This window comes from Peromyscus californicus, unplaced genomic scaffold (genome assembly GCF_007827085.1).
Source record: "Peromyscus californicus insignis strain IS unplaced genomic scaffold, ASM782708v3 Scaffold_16__1_contigs__length_79575227, whole genome shotgun sequence".
Classification (NCBI taxonomy): domain Eukaryota; kingdom Metazoa; phylum Chordata; class Mammalia; order Rodentia; family Cricetidae; genus Peromyscus; species Peromyscus californicus.
Window position 1 is genome coordinate 59,060,147 of NW_026294458.1, and position 22,879 is coordinate 59,083,025.

The 22,879-nt window shown below is 39.0% G+C and overlaps 1 long non-coding RNA gene across 4 annotated transcripts in view; it reads left to right on the forward strand.

The window, feature by feature from the left end:
- LOC128112177 (uncharacterized) overlaps positions 1-22,879 on the forward strand; it is a 610,610-nt gene that overhangs the window by 70,574 nt on the left and 517,157 nt on the right. For 3 of the 4 annotated variants that reach the window (XR_008218884.1, XR_008218883.1, XR_008218880.1), the window contains exon 3: positions 820-938. The exons of the other annotated variant lie outside the window; for it this stretch is intronic. This is a non-coding gene — a long non-coding RNA (uncharacterized LOC128112177). The remainder of the gene's footprint in view (positions 1-819; positions 939-22,879) is intronic. 4 annotated transcript variants of the gene reach the window in all.

A 22,879-nucleotide genomic window follows, 5' to 3' on the forward strand; every position in this document is an offset into this window, starting at 1 on the left:
TCTTCAAACAGAACAAAGAAGACACACAAACACAACAAAACAGGGCAAGCAAACCTTCCTTGAGAACGATCATTAGTTGGGTAATAAATCATGACACGAGAAAAGACAGAGATGGGAGTTCTTTTCGGAAGGTTGCTAAATAAGCTGGAGTTCTGCTCTTCCCAATCTCAAAGCTGGAACACACACTCTCGTGAAAAGATCTCCTGAATGTCTTCCGAGCATAAAGGAGGGAGTGCCTATTTAGTTAATTTTAAATTGTCAGCTTTTTTCCCTCCATTCTTTCAGCAAAATAAACTGTTTTGCAGAATAAGAGGGTTAAGAAAAGGCCTGAGTGAGTCACTCCAATTTGTTTCCACATTCTGAACAGTCAATAAAGGAATTTATTGCCTCATTAGGCATTTTGAGTAGTTTTCTGGAAACCTGGATGACGTAATACCAAAAAGTAACCTAGTAAGATGTTTTAAAAGCGGTGGCAGCTGAATTTGTGTTTGAGATTTCAAGCTGCCCATTAGGCTGGGCTGACAAGCTAGTGTTAAGAAATAGTGGCAGGCAGTGAGAGGGCTGGATTCAGGTGTAGGAGGGAAGTGAGGTGGAAACTCTATTTTTATCAAGTTCTAAAAAAAAAAACAGTGTAAACACTGCTATATAAAAAGTGCTGTAAAGTGATAGAGGACAGAAGATTTGAAGGCGTTTCAATAACAAATATCAATAGCCTCTTCTCAGAGAAAGTGCAAATTGGGTCATTGAACTGGATGGTAAGCAAGACACACACCACATACAGCATCTTGACTTACTCCTGTTCCCTCGCACTTTCCATAGCTGCTGTTTGGCCCAAGTGCACATGTCAGACTCACAGTCAGTGCTCCCGGGGCTCCAGGCATCTGTAAGCATCCTGTCTCCCCTGTGAGATTCAGAGGCTCATTAGAAGTCCAGTGAAGGTAGGTTCCATGCTTATGATCATTCAGTAGAAATGTCTTCACTCTTGGATGATAGAAAATCAAACCAGCAGCTAGCAACGTATGTCTGTGTTTGTGAATAAAGGAATGTTAATTTTGTTTAAAAAATGTAAACAAACATTTTTCCAGGAAAGTAAAAAATATGAAGAGCAAATGATTTGTTAGTACGTCAGGCATAGTGACGAATTTTGCTTAACCAGCACTTTGGCAGATAAACACATTCATCATGATCAGCCTATCCTACATTAAAAGAATTGAAGGCATTTTAGGGAGTTTTCCAGATACTAGGACTAGAGGTATTTGTTTCTCATAGTGAATACTGTGTGCACGTGTGCACGTGTGTGTGTGTGTGTGTGTGTGTGTGTGTGTGTGTGTGTGAGAGAGAGAGAGAGAAAGAGAGAGAGAGAGAGAGAGAGAGAGAGAGAGAGAAAGAGAGACAGAGACAGAGAGAGACAGAGAGAAGAGAGGAGAGATTTTCTATTTAACAGATTTGAGTTTCCATGATTTTTCGAGAAGGAAATAATGAGACATTTACTACTTTAACTTGAATTCTGTTTATTTTACTCAAAGACAGATTTCTTAACATGGTTTTGTGTTATTACAAGTTTCCAAATTTAGGAGTTCTGTCCCATCCTTAACTCTTTCACCGCTGATGCCTTAATCACCATTTTCCCCATTAAAATTTAGGGAACCCAAGTTGAGATGGGAAAGCTGTGTTTTGTACAGGGCTGAGGCAGAGGCATTGGGAGGACATTTCATTCTACTACAGTGGCTCTCTCTTGATAGTTTTCTTCTGTAAAAAGTGCATTTGGGGTACATTACTTCAAATTGCCCTTGAAGACTATAAGGGCAATAAATAAATCTAAATTTGTGTCACAGGGGAGATAAAAATCTACTTATAACCTGAATGAAGAAATTAAAGTTGCAAAATGATCTGCCTCTGATTAACCTCTTTCTAATTAACATTATAAAAGTTCCAGATCTGAGGTGCAGCCAAATGCCAGTGTTTCCTACTTTGTATAGTCTTCTACATATTATTTCTTTCTAAAGGAGTAGAGGGTGTTCTTTTTAGTGATATTTATTGGTTGTTATGTTCCTTGAGTCTGTCCTTAGTTGTTCCATTGAACAACTATTTAATTATAAGGTAATGAGTGCTGGCAATTAACAAAATTATTTCAGCAGACTGAGAGAAACTACTAGATTTAGGGAGCTCAGAGTGTGCCAGGTATATAGTAGGTACTCAACAAATAGTCAATGATTAAAATGAATGCATTTGAGGGGGGAAATTAGATGATTATAAAACATAAAGAATAAAGAAATATTGGCAAAGGTCTAAAAATATTTGCATACTGAAGGAGAGGAAATATGAAAAAGCTTTCCTTGGAGAAGTCACGACTATATTTAAAGAGTAGTCAACATTTGAACTGAGTTGGTATTCCAACAACAATGTTAAAAGCACATGTTAATACTGACTTACGTGTGCTGTTGTTCACCATATGCTTTGGGGAATGGCTGATCACTGGTCACAGGAGTTTAGGAAGCCAGATAGGAGCTAGAAGAAATTTCTCAAGAGGTTTTGTACTGTCAAGCTAAGCAGTTTATCTTCCTCTTATGAGGCTCAAAGTCATCATATGGTAAATAACGGGAAGCCAGTTATTTACAAAGTAAGACTGGGATTTCTTTGGGGACTAGCACCTACCAATCCTTTGATTGTGCTCAGATGGTCCCTGTCCAGCCTTTTTAAAGCTTTCCCACCCTTTTCACCCATGTCTCCTAAACAAGGTGGAACCATTCTTTATCCTCTAAATACTTCTTACCTGTCATCATTGGTGATGGGGAACTCTGTCACTGACCATGAGGAATAACTCTTTGGAAATGATATATCCCTGCAATGGTTTGAAAGAAAATGGCCCTCAGGGGTCAATAGGGAGTGGCACTATTAGCTAGTGTGACCTTGTTGGAGTCTGTGTGGCCTTGTTGGAGGAAATATGTCACTGGGGATGGATTGCAGTTGCTTAAGCCAGGCCCACTGTCACTCTCTCTTCCTGCTGCCTGCCAATCTGGATGTAGGACTCTGAGTTACCTCTCCAGCACTATGTCTACCTGTGTGCCAGCTTGCTTCCCATCCTGATGATAATGGACTAAACCTCTGAACTATAAGCCAGTCCCAATTAAATGTTTCCTTATGAGAGTTGCCATGGTCATGGTGTTTCTTCACAGCAATAGAAACTCTAAGGCAAACCCCCCACTGATATTTTAGAGACTCTGATATCATCTGTATTTATAGATTTGCCCTTGACTCTTCAGCACCCCCTACCCACCTCAGCATTTTTTTTTTAAGACTTGCAAACATGTAATGTGGACTTAGAGGTTATCCATATCTGAACACAAAGCCACAAAATCATTACTAACTTTACAAATAAAAATTGAAACAGATTGATACCAGTGCTAGCTGTGGATCCAGATGGTTAAGGTACAATCTTTGGCATTGCCACCAACTGGCCATGACCTTGAGCAAATTCCGTACACACTGCAGCTAGCTTTGGGAGAGAGTGTCACCTTTTCTCCTAGGTAGGTTGGAGAAATAAAAGAGTTAATTCAGCTATTGGCCTGCGGTAAGGACTCATAGATTATTATAGATGTTGTTGTGTAGGGGAGAGAGTTGATATTATTAATGCTCTTCTTTTGCAACAGCTTCTTTCTGATCTTGTGAATGCTGCTGCTTTGTCTAAAGCCCTTATTCCACAAAGAGTGCAGGATATTTTTTTATTATTTTCGAAAATAAATTTTTTTCATATAATATATCCTGATTATAGTTCTCTTCCCCCAACTCTTCCCAGATCTTCCCAGCTTTACTACCCACCCAAACACACACCCTCTCTTTCTTTCTTCTCACAGGAATATAAACAAGCATCTAACAAAATAATAATAATAATAATATAATGATCAAACAAACCAGAATAAGACAAAACAAACAAACAAAAGAAAAAGAGCCAAAGAAAAACTCTCAAGAAACAGAAGTAGATGCATAGACACACACATTTGTACACAAACCTAGAAACCACAATATGTATGTAGTGGACTTCTAAGGTTAATAATAGTAATAATAATAATAATAATAATAATAAATAATATAATAATATAATAGACCTGATAGAACATTATGAAATAAATATGTGGTGATATTTTATTTGTACTTTAATAAATAAACCTTGCCTGGAGATCAGAGGGAACAGCAAGCCATTGTAAGTAAACAAAGAAGTCAGGCAGTGGTAGCACACGCCCTTAATTCTATCACTTAGCAGGCAGGATCTCTGTATATTCAAGGCCATACTAGGGAACAGAGCCAAGCATGGTGACACATGCCTTTAATCCCAGTACCAACCATAGAAGTCTGGAGGTCTGTACAGATAGACAGAAAGTGACAGAACTGGATAGGAAGAGGAAGTGATGTAGCTGGACAGAGAGCAAATCAGATGGCAGAACAGCAAGGCATATATGCATGGGTAGACAGGAAGTAACTCACATTTGAAAGCTTCAGAGTTGGTGAGGTAAGACTGGCTGGTGGCTTTTCCTATTTCCCTGATCTCTCCAAGGCTTTTACCCCTATATTTGGCTCCATGTTTTTTATTTAATAAGACCGTTTAGAATTTACTCTACGCCGGGCGGTGGTGGCGCACGCCTTTAATCCCAGCACTCAGGAGGCAGAGGCAGGCGGATCTCTGTGAGTTCGAGGCCAGCCTGGACTACCAAGTGAGTTCCAGGAAAGGCGCAAAGCTACACAGAGAACCCCTGTCTCGAAAAACCAAAAAAAAAAAAAAAAAAAAAAAAGAATTTACTCTACACAAATAACTTACAAATATGTCATTGAGTTTATTTGGTTGGGGCTGTCTACCCATGGGCAAACTGTTATTATTAAGCAGAGCAACAAAACCCACCATAAGAGTTTATTAAGGGGAGGGAATAGAGAGGGTATGCATAGGCTTATGGAATGACCATACAGGAAGAGAGGGAAGGAATAGGTGCAACCCACTTTTATAGGTCCTGTCCCCTGCACATGAGCATATGGACTTACATAGCTATGCCACGCATGTGCATAGATACATGATCATTTATTACACGGATTATGTAGGATGTAAGACCCTAGGATGACTAAGCATCTTGCCTGACTACAGGACAGTGTAGGCATGGTCATGTAGCTGGGGGAGTGGCTATGAATTCTAACTTTAAGAGTGATTTGTATCCCTGGTGAGATTCTGTTGGAAAAAAAGCCAATGTTTTGTTTTCGAGTGATAGTTTCTGATGATAGTTTCTGGGTCAAGGATAGGGGCTTGTGCCTACTTCCTGTCTTGGCACTGGGACCCTATCTGGCTCAGACTTGTATAGGCCTTGAGAGCACATGCTCTTTGCATTTTTTGTGTTACTGGTTTCTATATTTTGACATGTAATAGCTGAACCTAAAGCAATACATTTTCTTATGTTATGAATGAATGAATGTTCAGCTCCACTGGACATCCATGGGTATCTCAAGTTCTTATGTCTCAAGAATAAGAAATTGGACAAAGACACAAGACAGTCATAGAAGGAGACACTTTTTTAAGGTCAAAGGCCTTTCTGACAGTAGAAGTTGACCAGACTGGGAGAAAATGTCCAGAGCTGAGAAGGACCTATGACCTGTGGATTGAGAGCTCTTTAACTTATTTGTTCATTGCTTTTATTTTATTTATTTACTTATTTTTTAATTAAATACAAGCTTTGTTATTCATTAGCATTAGTGCTGGGGTTGGCAATTGTCCTCAATAACTGTTTTCTTTCATATGCTCATTCTGACCCACTCCCTGCTCAGTTCTCCTTCCACAATTCCTGCCTGAGATTTAATGGTTTAAGTAAGCAGCAGAAGGTAGCTTGGTGGGTTGGAACCAAGAGTCAACACAAGGTCACTCCATGCAACAGATCTCACTCAGAGGTTTATTGGGAGAGTGGGGGATGCAAAGGCTGCCTCTGATCAAGGGTGGAAAGGGAAGACAGAGGGGAGAGAAGGCAGTTGCTTTTTATAAGGGGATGTAGCACATTGGGAGAATGCACAACTCCCAACAAAAGTGGGAAGGTGTCACATCTTTGGTAGCTGATGATGATGTGTCTGATGCTGCTTGGTCTCGGAGGGAATATGAAGTGCCTGACTGCTAACACCCAGAAATAATTTTTTGGGGGAGATAATGAACCATATTTTATAATTATTTTCATGTCGATGAAGGGCATAGTTCATGGGCTCAACAATATCACAAGGCTCTCTCCTTGTTCTATTGTTGGGACCAGAGGATCTGGTAGAAGGAAATGCTGAATCTTTGTATCACAAGTTTAACTTGAAATTGATATATACTAGAAGACACAGATTTCAAAAGAAAGTTGAAAATATAAGGTTAAAATAAAACTACACTAACCATTAGCCCCACCAAGGGGCAAATGTTGGGTCATGGAGATGGTTAAAAGGTAAAGTGTTTGCTGTGCAAGAATAATGGCCTGAATTTTGGATCCCCAGCACACAGAGATAAAAGCAAGACATTGTGGCACATGCTTGTAATCCAAGTGCTAGGAGGCAGAGACAGGTGTATCCTGGGCTCTGGGTGGGCAGCTAGCCTAGCCAATCAGTAAGGACCAGGTTCAATCAGAGACACTGTCTCAAAAACTAATGTGGAGCCGGGCGGTGGTGGCGCACGCCTTTAATCCCAGCACTCGGGAGGCAGAGCCAGGCGGATCTCTGTGAGTTCGAGGCCAGCCTGGTCTCCAAAGCGAATTCCAGGAAAGGCGCAAAGCTACACAGAGAAACCCTGTCTCGAAAAACCCAAAAAAAAAAAAAAAAACTAATGTGGAGAGGCACAGAGGAAGATACTCCACATGCAGTGTGAGAGGAGTGTATCCAACGCCCCCCTTTTATACATACAAAGAAATATGAGCCTGGAAGGCCATGACTATGTTTTGCTCCAGGAAAGTCATTCTTATGTAGACTGTTTCAGGAGATGAGCTCCCCTGGCCTTTTTAAAAAAGAAGAAAATAAAACAGGGTGAGTGGAGAGATAGCTCTGTTGTTACTAGACCTTTCTGCTTTCAGAGGACCTGCACTCAGTCCCTAGCAACCACTTTAGGTGGCCCACAACCAACACAACCACTATTCCTCCACCTTCAGAAGATCCCACATGCTTACCTGGCCTCTGCAGATACCCGCAGACACCGGGCATATACACACAGACACACAGACAGTACATAAAAAATTAATACTAAATCCCCAAACAGAATATACTTACTGATGGCTCTCTATTGAGGATGTGGCAAAAGATGAAGGAAGAACTTTAGGAAGGAATCTGATGGTTGAATAGATTAAAAGTAAAGACACTAAGGTTGCTAGACCTGAGATTATGTTACAGCAACAGTGCCAAAGGAAAAATAAACCCCAAAGACAAAGTCATCACTACTGATTCATAAAGAGGGCTTATCTTTATTTTTAAAAGGCTAAAGTGTCCTTTTATTTTGCTTGAGAACTTTTAAGGTAGGCAACCTTCTCACACTTTGCAGATAGAAGTGACCTTGTCTTTGTGAAATCTTTGAGGCTGAAGAAACTTGGAAAGTAAAGGTTTCATCATTTTTTAGTCTGAGTGGGTAGACCAGTATCCACTCTGAAAACTTGTCAACAGTCATCAGAAAATATTTATTTCACTGACAACAAAGCAGGAGTAAAATCCATTTGTCAATGTCTTCTTCAGAATGTTTCATCCTTTGTATTAGATCAAAGAATGGCTGACTGTTTTCACGACCATTCTTCTCAGAGCGATTATATGTTGTGCACATCCTAGTGTCTTGGTGATACAGAAAGTAGCCGGAGAAGTTATGGGTCCAGAATGCCCCCCTTTTGCATTATGACACCCAGTATTGTGCCACGCTACTGGGTAATAGATATCTCAGTTTTCAAAGCTGGGGTTGGCAATAGTAAGTCCTTTGGCTTTTGAGAATTCACCATGCTTGCTCTCTAGATAAATTCCTTTTGTACAGAGTCAGCGGTTGTTGATTAAAGTAAAACATGAAGTTTCAATCCTGGAAAGAAAATCAAGCTTTGTTTGTCACATCAAGTGTTATCCAAGGTGTCTTGATGGGCACCTATAATTTCTTCAGTGGAACTTGGCTAGAGGGAATTTAGGCAGCATCAGATTTTAAGGACAGCATCTTTGGAGCTGAGGATTCATCCTTTCCTCTGAGGATGAACTATTGTCACTTACAGTGATTTGCCTCTTTGCAGAGGGACCAAATCTCTGTGTCTAAAGGAGCTCCTGGGAAGTTCTTTTCTGGGGCCATGTTTTCCACAGCTGTAGCAATCATTGCCCCTTTGGGATTCTCTTTATTTTATTTTTATTTTTTTCTTACGTTATATGTATGAACAATTTTGCCTGCATAATGCCTACATACCATATGTGTGGAGACCTTGAGAAGATCAGAAGACAACATCACTGCCTCTGGGATGGGATTACAGATGGTTGTATGCAGCTGTGTTGGTTTTAAGAAGTGAACTCCTTACTCTGCAAGAGCCGTTAGTGCTCTTAACTGCTGGGCCAAATCTCCAGCCCCTGGAATCATCCTTTACCTACGGGTTTCTCTGAGGTGACAGGTTATAATCTGTCTGGAAAAGAAGTTATTTTCAGGGCTAATGGTACACATCAGGCTTATTTGTGTGTCCATAATCAGTTTTCCTGGACTTTTTTGGATTTTCTCTTTTATTCTCTGTTGTTTTGAACCCCAAACGCCAAAACAAAGGTTAAGTAACTTGGTGTGCCTTTCTCCTATTTCTTTTTATTGATTTTTCCTAATGTTTGGAGCAATCTATCTGAAGAAATAAGCAGCGAGCAGTATCTGGATTTAGGAACAATCGTAAAACCACTTAAACTTAATCACAGGTGTGTCATTATTCATTTTATCTTTCATACATTTTTTGTGACTCATTTTGACAATCTGAAACATGCTTCCCTTTCTGTTTTTCTCCTCAGTTTTTATTGTGATCTTGGAATGATATTTACTTTAGGAAAAAAAAAACCTTTCAAGATGATCCTTAATCATCTTAAAGTATTTATCTTCTTTTTCCTAAACCATTTGAAACCAATATTAGCCTTTGTTTTTCCTTTTAAATTTATAGTTCCAGTTGTCTCATTTATCTTTAGAAAACATAATAGAAATAGAAAACAGTCTCTTAGCAAAATAACTATCTTTCAATAAAAAAACAGGCAAACCATGTTAAGAGTCCTGAAGATACTATTATTATCATCATTATTATTTTAACAACACATTCAAATTAACCAATTCTTTGGCAATTTCAGTCCTATTACACCAGGTGTGTAATCCTCAGGTTACTTGACCATTTTGGGGAGATCTTATTTACCTGTCACACTATCAGATAGCCTGGGTGATCTTGATTATAAAACAAAGGAAGGTCAGGAGACAAGTTTGAACTTTCCACCTTTCTAGGCTCACTCATTGTTTGGCTGGTTTTGAAACTATGGCTCCCGAAGTTTCTACTCTGACATGTATTTTGCAGTGTGAGTTCTCACTATGGGCTGCTTTGCAGTATTTCTTCTATCTCAGTGGAATAAGAGCTCTCTTAAGAATTTCTAAAATAACCCATGCTTTACAGTAGCTGCAGGGAAGAGGTTTGCCTTTTTAAATTTCTCTGGGTTTGGGTTCAGATTACCATGTGTGTTAAAAGAATAAAATAGACTGTTTTTTTCTTGACCTTATGCTCTTGGTTATGAATCAATATCTGGGATATGAAAACTATGTCCTCAGGGCTGGAAATGTCTACACTAGTGGTTCTCAACCTTCCTAATGCTGCAACTCTTCCGCACGTTGTGGTGACACCCAACTATAAAATTATTTTGTTGCTACTTCATAACTATAATTTTGCTACTCTTATGAATCATAATGTAAATAACTGATAGCAGGCTGTTTGATATGTGGCCCTGTGGGAGTCAGGACCCACAGGTTGAGAAACACTGGTCTACACTAAAGGACCAGGAAGGATATGAAAATATAGATAGGATGAACTAGAAGAAATCAGAGTGGAGAAGCACAAAATGTCAGCAGGGAAGTGTGGAGCAAAGCTAAGAAGTGATGATAAAGATGAGAAGAAGAACATGGCATTAAGCAGGTAAAGTATCTACCACCACTGAAAGTCTGGAAAAGCATGAGAGCTGGGGATGGGGCATAATGGCCAGTTATGTACTGATACAGTAGTAGCTACCTACCAGCCCAGTACTATCATGGCCACCAACAACATATTGATGCTACCATCTTGACTAGGATTATCGTGGCTCTCACAACACAAGCACCTTCATCTCAGGTGCCTTGGCATATTCTATGCTCACTCTGTGGCTTCTGTGCATTCTTGACCCAGTGGCCAGGTCCTTAGTCCTGACCAATATCCTGCCAATATTGTGGATGGAGGAATCAGTGTGTCTGTGAGTCAACTCTCAGGCTCTGCCCTGAGACCTTGGTGTTGAAGCTAGCCATCTTTGTAGCAATGCCAAGACTACACTACCAATCCCCAGCTGTGGGTTGTGAGAAGTTGAAGTGGAGTGAGGCAGGGAGGGAGATGGGTCTTATTAGAGTCTCTCAGGCTCCCATCAATGCTTTGGTTGCTACATCACTTGCACCAACATGAATTACATTCAGTTTCCTGTGTGTGATCACTGGGAGGGGATTAAAGTAGGAAGGGAAAAAGGGAAAAGATTTGGAGTTCTTATGAGGGTTGTGTGGCAACTCTCAGCAGCTGCCATCACGAGTAGAAACTTGCAAGAACTTAGAAACATCTATCTCCTTTCCTGGCTCTCTGCTTACCAACTAGTATAAGTGACATTTAGGTTCAGTGAGCACCTGTGAGGTTTTCTGCTTCCTATGTCCTAAAACTAAGCATTGGATAGGGACACGTGAATAGCGGTAGAAGGAGAGATAGTTAGTAAATAAGGAACTTCCTAAACTGGAAATGGACGAGAGCCATGAGAAGATGCCAAGAGCTCAGTGGCACCTGTGCCATCGCAGCATTGGGATCTTAGAGACTATTTATATAATGTGTATGTTTTTTTCATATTTTTTTTTTACATATTGACATCAGTAGGCAATGTTTGCAGTCCTTCTGCCTGCCAACAGTTCCTTTCCTATTCCCTACTCTACTGTCATACAAGTTTTAAATTACTACTTCGTGTTCTGATCAAATCTAGTCAACATTAATATGCTACTTTCTTGTCATTTTTATTGCTACAATGGTAGTTATTTCATTTTATTTTTAGTGAGGGAATTTTATGAATGACTAACATTGACAGTTGTTGGTTACTGCCAAGACCTAATTGCCACTATTGCACCTTTGGGGATACCTTGTTTTACTGGTCATTGTTGTGAATGGATATTATAGCTTGATAGAACAACTATCTATGATTGCTTTTCTCCCTTAAAGACTTGCTTGCATTGTTCATTCAGTATGGATAAAGCTAGTCCTCAGGGGAGAGGCTCCAGATCAGAGTCACACCAATTCCTCGAACTCCTGTGTTCTAAGTATGAGGTATTTTCAGCAACAGAGTCTTACTTCTTTTTCTGGAAGTCAACCAAGGGCAATAGTAATGGCTTATGTTGTCTGGGCTTTTCTTGGATTCCACTGACCAACAAACTCAACAGGAAGTTTTCCATGCCGAGTACTGAGGTCTTTATCAGATAATGGCTTTATAGGGGAGCATCATCATTCCAGCTGCATAGCTACTTAATGCTATGCATTATTGTGTCAATCTTTCCTCAAATGCTAGTTTTGTACCTCATAGTTCACGGAATAGCCAGTGAGTATCAAATGCACTTTCCAATTGGAAAAACAAAACAAAACAGCCCTTTGTTTTGTTATCACTACTCTATGAATCTTATTTTTAAAATGCCTCATTGATCTTTGAGAGGCTTTCTAGATTTCCTTAAGTCTTATATTTTTCTTTTTGGGGGGCAGAGGGGTTTTCGAGACAGGGTTTCTCTGTGTTGTTTTGGTGACTGTCCTGGATCTTACTCTGTAGACCAGGCTGGCCTTGAACTCATAGAGATCTGCCTGGCTCTGCCTCCCAAGTGCTGGGATTAAAGGTGTGCACGTCTACTGCCCTGCAATATTTTCCTTTTAACTTGTTAATGGCAGATGGAGATTCAGCTAACTTAGAGGGATTGGAGTTAGGGTGAAAACCCCAGAGTATGTAAGAGTTCAGAGAGCAAGCAGAGACATTGTTCCCCAAATGAGTCATTTAAAGTGCCACATTCCTGTATCTGTCAGCTTCCTTTTCCATCAACTTTAACCATGGCTTCTTTAAAAACTTATTTGGTTTATATGTGAGATAAATAAGAAACTCTTTAGAAGGGAAATCTCTACAGAAACTTCAGGGCACTCCTGATGTTGCACTAAATTGAAAAGGACTTAAAGTCAGGGTACGGAACCCAAGGAGACTTAGATTGGAGAGTGACTAGTGTGCATGAGGTAATGAGTTCAATTACCACTAACTGAGTTAATTAACCAGAATCAGAATATGGCTAAAACAGGAATGAAATCACCTGTGACAGATCTTGTATTGATTTTTATTCACTTGGCAATGTCAAAGCAGAAATAGTAGTGTGAATTTTAAATTATGTAAATACTAAGATTTTTTAAATTACCATTTTATGCAGGTAGACTTCTTTCTCACTTCTTCAAATAGCTCTGGGGCAGTTAAGGGCATTTTCATTAATGCAAGAAAGTTGCGGAATGATTTAGCCATTCATTTGAATTAACATGCCTTTAATGAAAGCCAGTTTGTCTTACTTAATCTCCTAAAAAACAAAAGGCAATCCAGATTTGGGCTGATATGTAGATATTTTGTTTTATACTGCTCTGAGTACCAAAATGCATTGTTTTAGAAATTCTGCAAATCATCATTTGAAAAAGTTGAAAGAATAACATTTGGCCTATGGGATACGATCTGATTCATTGTGTACCCCAAATAGAAAAACTCATTACTTTAGTAGTATACAACTGTAAGAAATAAGGAAAATAAACAAATTAGCATGTGTAGAGGACATTTGTAGACTTTATTCCTGTCCATTTAGGAAGGTATTGCAGGTAAATAAAATTTGTTCATATTTACTGTGTAACGTAAATATATGATGGGCAGCTTATGGTCCTTACAAATAAATTTTAATGTATTTGAAGAATTTCATGGAGAGCCATTTAGACCCAGTGCAGCATTTTAATGATCTGTTCTGCCTCCCAAATCATTGTTAGTTTATATAGTAACAGAGCTTCTCTGGGCATCAATACTTCATGCCTTGTCTAAAGTCTGTGTTCACTAATTGATCAGGGAGAGGTTTGCTGGCCTTGTGGCCATTTGTAAAAACCACAGTAAAGTTTGCTAGAGTAAGCATAGTAATGTTTCTGAAGGAGCATTATCCTGCAACAGTTTATTTTAAACTAAATGAAAGTATATTTTAATTTACAGTGACTTAAAGGAACTTAATTTCAAATATGTAAAGCCACATGGTTTCAGTACTGTATTAGATGGTGGAGTATTTTTGGCTTGGTTTTTTTTTTTGTATTTTTATTTTATTTTATTTTTTAGTGTTTAAACACTTAACATTTTTTTCTGGGACATTTGGGACATACAATCCCTTTACTCTGCTAAGAGATCATATCAGCTTCCTAAGATATCACCATAATTCCACCTAGAATTCATGGCCCAGGCCTCAACTTATGTAAAAATCCTCCTTAACTCTCTTCTGGATGTGGAATCTTTACTTTCTTGTTGTTTGTCTGAGATAGGGTCTCACTTTGTAACCAAGGCTACCCTGGGATTTACTGCGTAACCCAGGGTGACCTAGAACTCATGGCAATTCCTTTACCTTGCCTTAGCCTCCTATGTAGGAAGATCATGGGAATAGACCACGACATCTGGCTGTCTGTTTCAAATAAGATTATTCATCTCAAGCATATGGTGGTGCACACTTTTAATCCCAGAACTTTGGAAATAGAGGCAGGTAAATCTCTGGTAGTTCAACGCCATCCTGGTCTACATAGTAAGTTGCCGCCATCCAGAGCTACATAGTGAGAGCTTGTCTTTAAAAAAAAAAATTCTACTTCTTTGGGGTTGATGTGCTTCATCATGAGTGGAAGTAGAGAGTGTCTACAGTGTTTACGTGAGAAGTAGAGGATGAAGGTGTTTGCTGTTACAGTGAAGAAATAAGGTCGGGTGAACTTAAAGTCTACAGTTGTCTTTGGTAGAAAGCACCTTCAACGTTTTCTCTCTTTTGTACAAAAACCTGTTTTTATGTTGAGGTACCTTCCTTATATAGCACATCCACTTAACTTCTTCATCTTTCTGAAAGTAAGGACTCGAACATTTTTATCTTCTAGAGAGCTGCCACAAGTCAATTCTGAACTAAAATAAAAGCAGTGTTCACCCTTACAATATTTTTCCATTTTCTTTTATATGAAGTGGAAATTCAATGAAACCACTCACACACACACACACACACACACACACACACACACACACACACACACACACACAAATGGTAATTCTTTGCCTGATGAGGAGAAAGGAAAGAAAATATTCACATGACCAATGAAGGCTTTCAGAGAAGCTTGCTATGTGTTTGAGTTAGGCAAGAATGCGAGTTTCCCATGTTAGCTAACTTTAATTTCTATTTAATGAATTTTATTATATGCAATTGGTAACAATTACGAGTTTACACAGCTTTGTCTTATCCTAAAAGATAATGGTCATGTGTCTAGACCATTTAAATATTCACTGAGGAAAATATCTTCAAAAGTATGCATAAACTCTGAGCTAAGTTTGAACATACTTAAGAATGTGAATAATTAGTGAATTTATAGTCATCATTTAATAAGCAATCAAGTTTCAAAATATTAAAACGAAATACTCAATTTGAAGATAACTTTCTGACCCAACTCACTCCTGCATGGAAAGATAAAATTACAAAGCAAGTCTCTATTGATCACATAAATATTGAGGTAACTGGTAGAATTGCTGACACCTTCATAAATATTATCATTTACTGTTTGTTATTTCATTCTCTGCAAAGGTCCTAAACAACTAAAGACAACTTTTAATTTGGATAATATTTCTTCACAAACTATATTGAAAAAATCTCTAAAATGTATTACGATTGAAACAAGGTCTTTCTAATATCACACTAAATGAAAAATACTGTGTTGATTCTCCTGTCGACTATGAGGTCTTGACTGTGCGTGATTAAAATGAGAGCCTTCAGTCTGCTTTTCAGCCCAATGGAACTTGTACCACAACAAAGGAAATAAGACACCCACTTAAATAGGAAGGGTTTGTATCTGTGGTTCAACTGGGAGAGTGCTTCCTTAGTATACACTAAAGTCCTGGGATCAGTCACCAGATGTGGTAGCTGTGACATCAGATGTGGTGGCTCATTCCTATAATCTCAGCATTTGTGAGATGGAAGCAGGAGGACTGGAAGAAGTTCTAGACCACAAAGTTGAAGAACAGTCTGGGAAACATGAGACTATGAAAGGACAAAAATATAAAACTCTATAGGCAGATGTATAAACATCTCAACACAGCATAATGTAACTGGCAAGAGAGGGGCAGTTTAGTTTACTAAATGAACACTGCCATGGGCTGGACAAGTATGGTCAAAGGAACTGCCACCAAGCAGGTGCTGTTTTAAAGGCACCTCAGAGAGCTGCATATATTGGTACTTAGAACGTAGGCAGCATGGCAGTTTTTGGTTGGGTGGAAAATTGAAAGTCAAGGGGCAAAATGGATTAGAAGCAGCTGAGTGACTAGTAGAGGTTTTGCAGCTTGCAGTGAGCATTTGGAAAACAGCAAAATCCCATTGATTTCTCACTGGCAAGGACATCAGAATGTGACAAGCTTGTATTGTATAGGAAGACTTCAGAAATGCTGTACTAAGCTGACCTCATTTAGATTCTGTTCAGAATCTAGGGAAAGATCCCTCCCCGTTCTCTCTTTCTGTCTTCCTTCCTTCCTTCCTTCCTTTCTTCCTTCCTTCCTTCCTTCCTTCCTTCCTTCCTTCCTTCCTTCCTTCCTTCCTTCCTTCCTTTCTTTCTTTTTTTCTTTCTTTTCTTGAGAGTGTCTCACTCTCTAGTTCAGTAACTTGTGGCAATACCTCTGTTTCAACCTCCCAAGTATGGGGATTAGAGGTATGAACCACCAAGCCCAACTGGTTGTTCATTTTTAATCGGGTCACCTTCCTCTGCTCTAGTATAGACTATCATGTTTTCACTTCTTGGTATTTTTATCGTTGTAAAATAGAAACTTTGAATCATGTAAGCAAGCACCCATCTCCACCTTTTGATGGTCCATGACTATTGCACTTTTGGTCACCTTGCCTCTAACAGAACAGCATTCATCCATGCTATACTCTAATAGAATCCAAACCTTTTGAACTTATTGAAAAGCAGAACGAAAAGTGTGCTGTTCACTTCCATAGATCTCCCACCTCCAATGAGAAGCATGACTTCTCACGCATTTTATGAACAGACATATTTTCAGAAAGTTTACCTCTGAGCTGCTAAGAATTCATCTGTTGTTCTATTGTTTGTGTATTGGGGTGAATGGAATATTTGATCCATACAGCTCAATTTCTGAGAATCATCACGTCCTAAAAATTGTCTAAGCTCTCTCCTCTAATTAGCAGTGAGGACTTCTCACAGATAAATGGAAGAAGAGCCCAGGTTGAAATGGAAATCAGTGAAGCATCCTGTTGCCTGATACTCATTCACACACCCACAGGACTGTGTCCACCAGAGGTAACCTGAATTTACTTCTTTGAAGCTGCACATCTCGACTTTGCATAATAGATCTGGAACAGGGTGGGAGGGAAGCATTTTAAAAGCTCTCTCTGTCTCTGTCTCCCCCCTCCCCCGTGTGTGTGTGTGTGTGTGTGTGTGTGTGTGTGTGTGTGTGTGTGTGTGTGATAGCATCTTGTCAATTGCTGGCTGATCCTGTCCTAAAAACAGAGGCTGTCCCACCCAAGCTCCTAATGTGATAGTTATAACCATCAACAAGACTGGTACAGTGTGTTGCAGTGATTATTTCTCTTGGGAACACAGCAGGTGTGATGTGTCTTACAAATTATGCTTCAGAGACCACATATTTCTAGAGTATTCTGTTTTTCATTATGTTAGTGTTAATGGAAACAGTGATGCTTCCCAATGTATCACTGTGATGGTCTTTGTGGCCAATTAGGTCACTTTCCCCAGGATACTGCATGCTGTTTGACCCGTATTCCTGTGGAAATGAATGGGACCTGCACTGACCTGCTGTGGGTAATGTGGTTTCTCTAAGAATGGCAGAAGGAAAATTATCAGAGTAGGATGTTTTTCAGAAATGACCGTGGAGTGTCTCTTCACAGAGAAGTGAAGAGAACTTCTCTGTGAAGAAAACATCCTGTTATGTGAACTCCTTTTGTCCTTCGTTCTCGGTATGCTCGGTGGAAGTTTCCCTTTTAAAGGGTCTTCTGCTCAGGAAAATATGGCTTTGCATTTGATTTGTTTTGAAGGTAAATGAGATAGGTTGGGCTTTCTTATGAACAAGTTGTTAAAATCAGTATTAATATTACCCATGGGAAGTTTTTGAATGAGTATCCATTCTGAATTTGTGAATCAACCTTTCTTTTCCTCAGGACTTTTGGATTTCTCATGGTGATGGAGAGATGGAATAGAATAGGAATTACCAATGGGTGCTTTTCTTGGAGTCAGTCCAATGCTCTGGAGACCAGATAAAAACAATCTACAAGTTTCTAGAGAAGTATACATTGCCTCTAAAATAGAAAATTTAAATCAAGCTTGACTTACACATTTGTTCAGGAAATTTTATTTACTATTTTTTTTTCCGAGACAGGGTTTCTCTGTGTAGCTTTGGCCCCTTTCCTGGAACTCACTCTGTAGCCCAGGCTGGCCTCGAACTCACAGAGATCCACTTGCCTCTGCCTCCAGCTCCTGAGTGCTGGGATTAAAGGTGTGTGCCACCACTGCCCAGCTGTATTTACTATTAAATGAATTTCACATTTATTTATAAACAAACTGATTTCACTTCTCTGTGAAGAGAACAGTGTTTTACTAAAGCAAATATTCATGTAAAATAGTATAACTATTAAAGTTATACTAGTAATAAGATACATGTATTTTTTCTTTTTTCTTTTATAATCACATCCATATATATTAAATACTTAGATCATATTCTCCCATCTTTATCCTCTCATATGCCCCTTTCGCTCTCACTTAACCCCTTCTTTTCCCCCATAATTACCCATTTTACTTCCATGACCTTGTGTGTGTGTGTGTGTGTGTGTGTGTGTGTGTGTGTGCTTCACTGCATTTAATTAAGGGTGCCCAGTTGAGTATAGGCCAGGAGCTATTTACTTGAATAAAGGCTACAAGGTACCATTGGCTACACCGTTGAGGAATATGACTTCCCCTCTTCCAGCAACCATTAGCTGTTCATAGCTCCTCAGTGAGGCATAGAGCATTGTGAGCCCCTCTTCTATCTAAGATAGAATGTTGATAGGTCCAGACTTTGCAGGTATCCACTGATGCTATGATTCATGGGTACAGGGCCATGTCAGATGTAGAAGACAGCATTTCACAGCACTCTTTCCTATCTTTCAGGTTTAATATTCTCTCTTCCCCCTCATTGATATTCCCTGAACCTTGGAAGTGGTTTTATAGATGTCCCATTTAGAGTTGAGCACTCAATCGTCATTTATTCTCAGCACTTTGGACAGTTTCAGACTCTAAATCAGTGGTTATTCACTGCAAACAAAAAATCTCTGACCAAGACTGAGAATTGATTTAATTTATAATTACAAACAAAAATATACAAAAGACGTTTTCATAGCATGTTCATTAGCAAAGCAACAAAAGTAGGTTAACCCCTCGAACCTATGACCTACTCAGTCATGGGATTTTGACAAGGTTTACAGTAAGTTCCCAGTATGATTACCTCCTATGCTGTGGGTCTGAAATCCAACCAGAAAATGGCTACTTAACTCCATAACAGTAATGTCTCTAATGTGCCAGAGACACATCTTATTGGGCAAGTTTATATTTTATCTTGCAGGGTTGACAATTGGGTAAGAAAGACTGTTTTCGTAGCACCCTTCAGAGCATCTTTCTTCTCATATGTGCAACCTAGCCAGCAGAGAGAAGTTCCCACCTCAGTCCATCCTTATTTCTCTATATCCTGCACCAAAGTGTGTAGTGTCTTGAATAATAAGGTCTTTGTGTCCGTCTCTGGTGGGTATTAAGAGCATTAGCAACAGACTTTATGGGTTTAGGAGCCTCTGAATCTCTTTGATTAACAACTCATTAGGTGATATCCCTATACCTGGTTTGGGGACATAAGTTTAATAACCTGTGGCTTCTCAAAGCAGCTCTAGCACTTTCTTCCTATTGTTTTGCAGTAGAATTTCTTGTATAGCACAGAGCTTCTGTTTCTGGCTAGGTTGGCAACCAGAAATCCCAGTAATCATCCAGTCCCTGCCTACCTCACCCTGTCAGTGCTGAGGTTACAGACATGCCGAACCATACTTGGTTTGTTATATAGGTGCTGGTGTCTGAACTCTAGTTCTCATGATTATGCAAAAAGTACCCTTAACCACTGAGCAATCTCTCTAGCATCCTTCCCCATGGACTATTCTGATATAAATTTGAATTGTGTAATATTTAATCAGGTTGCATGCATTTATCTCATCAAACATTAAACACTTCTTTATGCTGAAAATAACTTCCACTTGGAATTCTCAGCTGTTTCCCCATTTATCTTCTACATTTCCATATTGCTGAAAAAGCCAATATCATTTAAGCCTCTGTTTTCTACCAACAGCTCTTGGGAGCTTTTCCTTACTCCATGTAATGTACGTTGTTTGAATATGTCTTTTGGTGAGTCCCCCTTCAGTCCTATGGTGAGGTGTCTGCTTTTCCTTATCCATCTATGAGAGGATAAAGATGGGAGACTGTGATCAAAGTAATTAATATGTATGGATGTGATTATAAAAAAGAAAAAAAAACACATGTATACTACTAGTATAACTTTAATTATGTGAAAACATTTTGTATTGTTACCTTATTAATTTTCATTAACATTGTCTTTTATCTCCATCCTGCATAAATGGTCAGGTTTATGTGATCGGCATAAATGCGTTTAGAGACAACACAGAGAAGGGACATGTTTTTCTCCTGTTTCTGTTTGCATTTCAGCCTACTTTTCATTATCCTTATCTTTTTATACTTTCCCTAGACTTTTGCTTTCAGAACTCATGTGTTAAATTGTAACTGCCCTTTTTATTATCTTCCCTTTCTCCCTTTCTCTTGCTCTATCCCCCTTTATTGTTTTACAGGGGTATGTTTTGTTTCACATTTGGGGCAATTATCACTTGTTTGAAATTTCTGCTTACCACACAGTCTCTATTTCTCAGGGTTGTTTGGCTTGTTTAATTTATTTTGTTTTGCATTTTCTCTTGGGTATTATCCCAGTGGTGAGCCCTGGCTGTTCAACCACATTTTTGAAAGAGGCACTAAATACTTGATTAGAATTTTGTATGTGAAAATAGGTTTTTGTTGCAATCATTGGGTGGCAACTCTCTTTTTTGTGAGTATGATAAATGAATTTCTGAATTGCAGGTTATTTTTGTGTGTGGAATTTATTTTCTCTCTACAAAATATCAGATCAAAAGGCACTGAGATCCTGTCTCCACCACTTTATATTCTTGTCTCCACCTCCTTGGTGCTGGGATTAAAGGTGTGTGTGTGTGTGTGTGTGTGTGTGTGTGTGTGTGTGTGTGTGTGTGCCACCACTGTCTGGCCTCTATGGTTAACTCGTAGCCAGCTCTGCCCTCTGATCTCCAGGCAAATTTGTTTGTTAGAACACAAACAAAATATCATACAACAGGGAAGAGTTCTCAGTCTTCTTTTTGGGAATATAAATACACTTGGTCTTAGCCAGGGTAGCATAGTTCCATGTCAATTTCTGGTATCATTTGTGTTCGTCTTATGTTGTAGTTTGAGATCTGTGTGGGTCAAGTTGCACAGAGATGATATTTATTTTTCCTTTTAGAAAAAAAAACAAGAGAACATAGGTTCTTTCAGAGCATAGACTTAATCATAAATAGACACCACTAATCCTTACCATAGAGTGTTTTAAACCCTCTGGATGCAACCATTCCTGGGAAAATGCCCAGATGCTCCAACATTTGAACCATCCATGGATTACTACATATATATGCTTGCTTACTTTTAATAAGCATCTGCTGTTACACTGAGTTCATCTTCCTTCTACTTTTCTAAGTCAAATACTACGACTTCACCTTCTTACTGCTTTTACATGCTCTAGTTTGAAGCTATAAAGTGTTTTCTGATTTTACTAGTTGGGTATATGTGATAAGCAGATAATGACTCCTAACATATATCTATGTCCTCATTCCAGAGCCTATGAGTATTATCTAATTTATTTAAAGAACCTCCACTGATGGAAATTAATAATTTTGAGATATTATTCGGGATTACCCAGGGAGTTCCTAAATGCCTTCACGAGTGTCTACCCAGGGCAATTTGACATACACAGGAGATAGGAAATCTGAAGTTGAAGTCAGCAAGCAGGATGACGTGGCCACAAGGAAGAGAATACTACTCAGGAACAACCAGGAGGGAGGACTAGAGGATAGATTCTCCCCAAAGAGAACAGTTCTGCCATGAAGTTAACCCTCATCCAGGTGAAAGATATGTTAAACTCCTGTCCCTAGGGCATTGACATAGTAAGATTTTGTTGATTTTAGTCACCAAAGTTGTAGAAAATTTTTATAGCTGGTAAAAAATCACAGTTTGTATTAGAATTTCTTTTTCTTCTTTTTTTATGCACCTAGAAAGGTCTCCAGCCACTATGATAGTTTTTATTTGTCAACTTGGCACATCTTCACATCACCTGGTAAGAAGAGTTTGAATGAGAGACCATATAGAGCGTGTAGGTTGGTGGAAATCCCTGTGGTAGATGGCCTTGATTATGTTAATTGGTATGGAAAGATCCAGCCTATTGTGGGCTAACTTGGTTCCTAGACTGGGTAGAAGTAGAGAAAGTGAGTCAAGTACTAAAAGCGTGAATGTATTTATTTCTCTCTGCCCTTGACCGTGGATATGCTGTGACAAGCCATTTTAATGGCTGCCACCTTAACTTCCCTGCTCTGACAGACTGTAATCAAGCGTTTTGAACTTAAATAAACCCTTTCTCCTCTAAGTTGGTATTTCACAAGTGTATTTTATCACACCACTAGAAATTAAATTGGGATAGTCATCTCTTTAAATGTTTTATTTTAAATCGCTTTGAAACTTTTCCAGACACTTTTCCTATTATGACTGCAATTATGTCTAATCTCAGGACTATGAGCGCTATTCAAGGCAAAAAACCAAACAAACAAAAAAACCCCAAAGAACAAAAAACAAACAAACAAACAACCCCTTAGCATTGTCTGCATTTGTTCCTCATATCTTTTTATTATATTTTCATTTTCATCCCACTTATCAAGTTGGTTTTTCAGTTTCTTTCCCATTCTTTTCCTTTTCCAATAATATACCAGCCACCTGCTAAGTGTTAGGCATTGTGGTAAGCTTTAGGAATGCACAAGCCAATAAAGGAGTTTTCCATCCCTCTGTGGGATCACCATCTATTGATGTAAAAGAAGAAAAAAAATGGCATGGCTTTTGCAAAACAGAACGCCAAGAGAAGAAATAAAAATGAACAAATATGTCAGGTGGTGGTGGCATACACATTTGATCCCAGCACTCAGGAGGCAGAGGTAGGCAGTTCTCTGTGAGTTTGAGGCCAGTCTGGT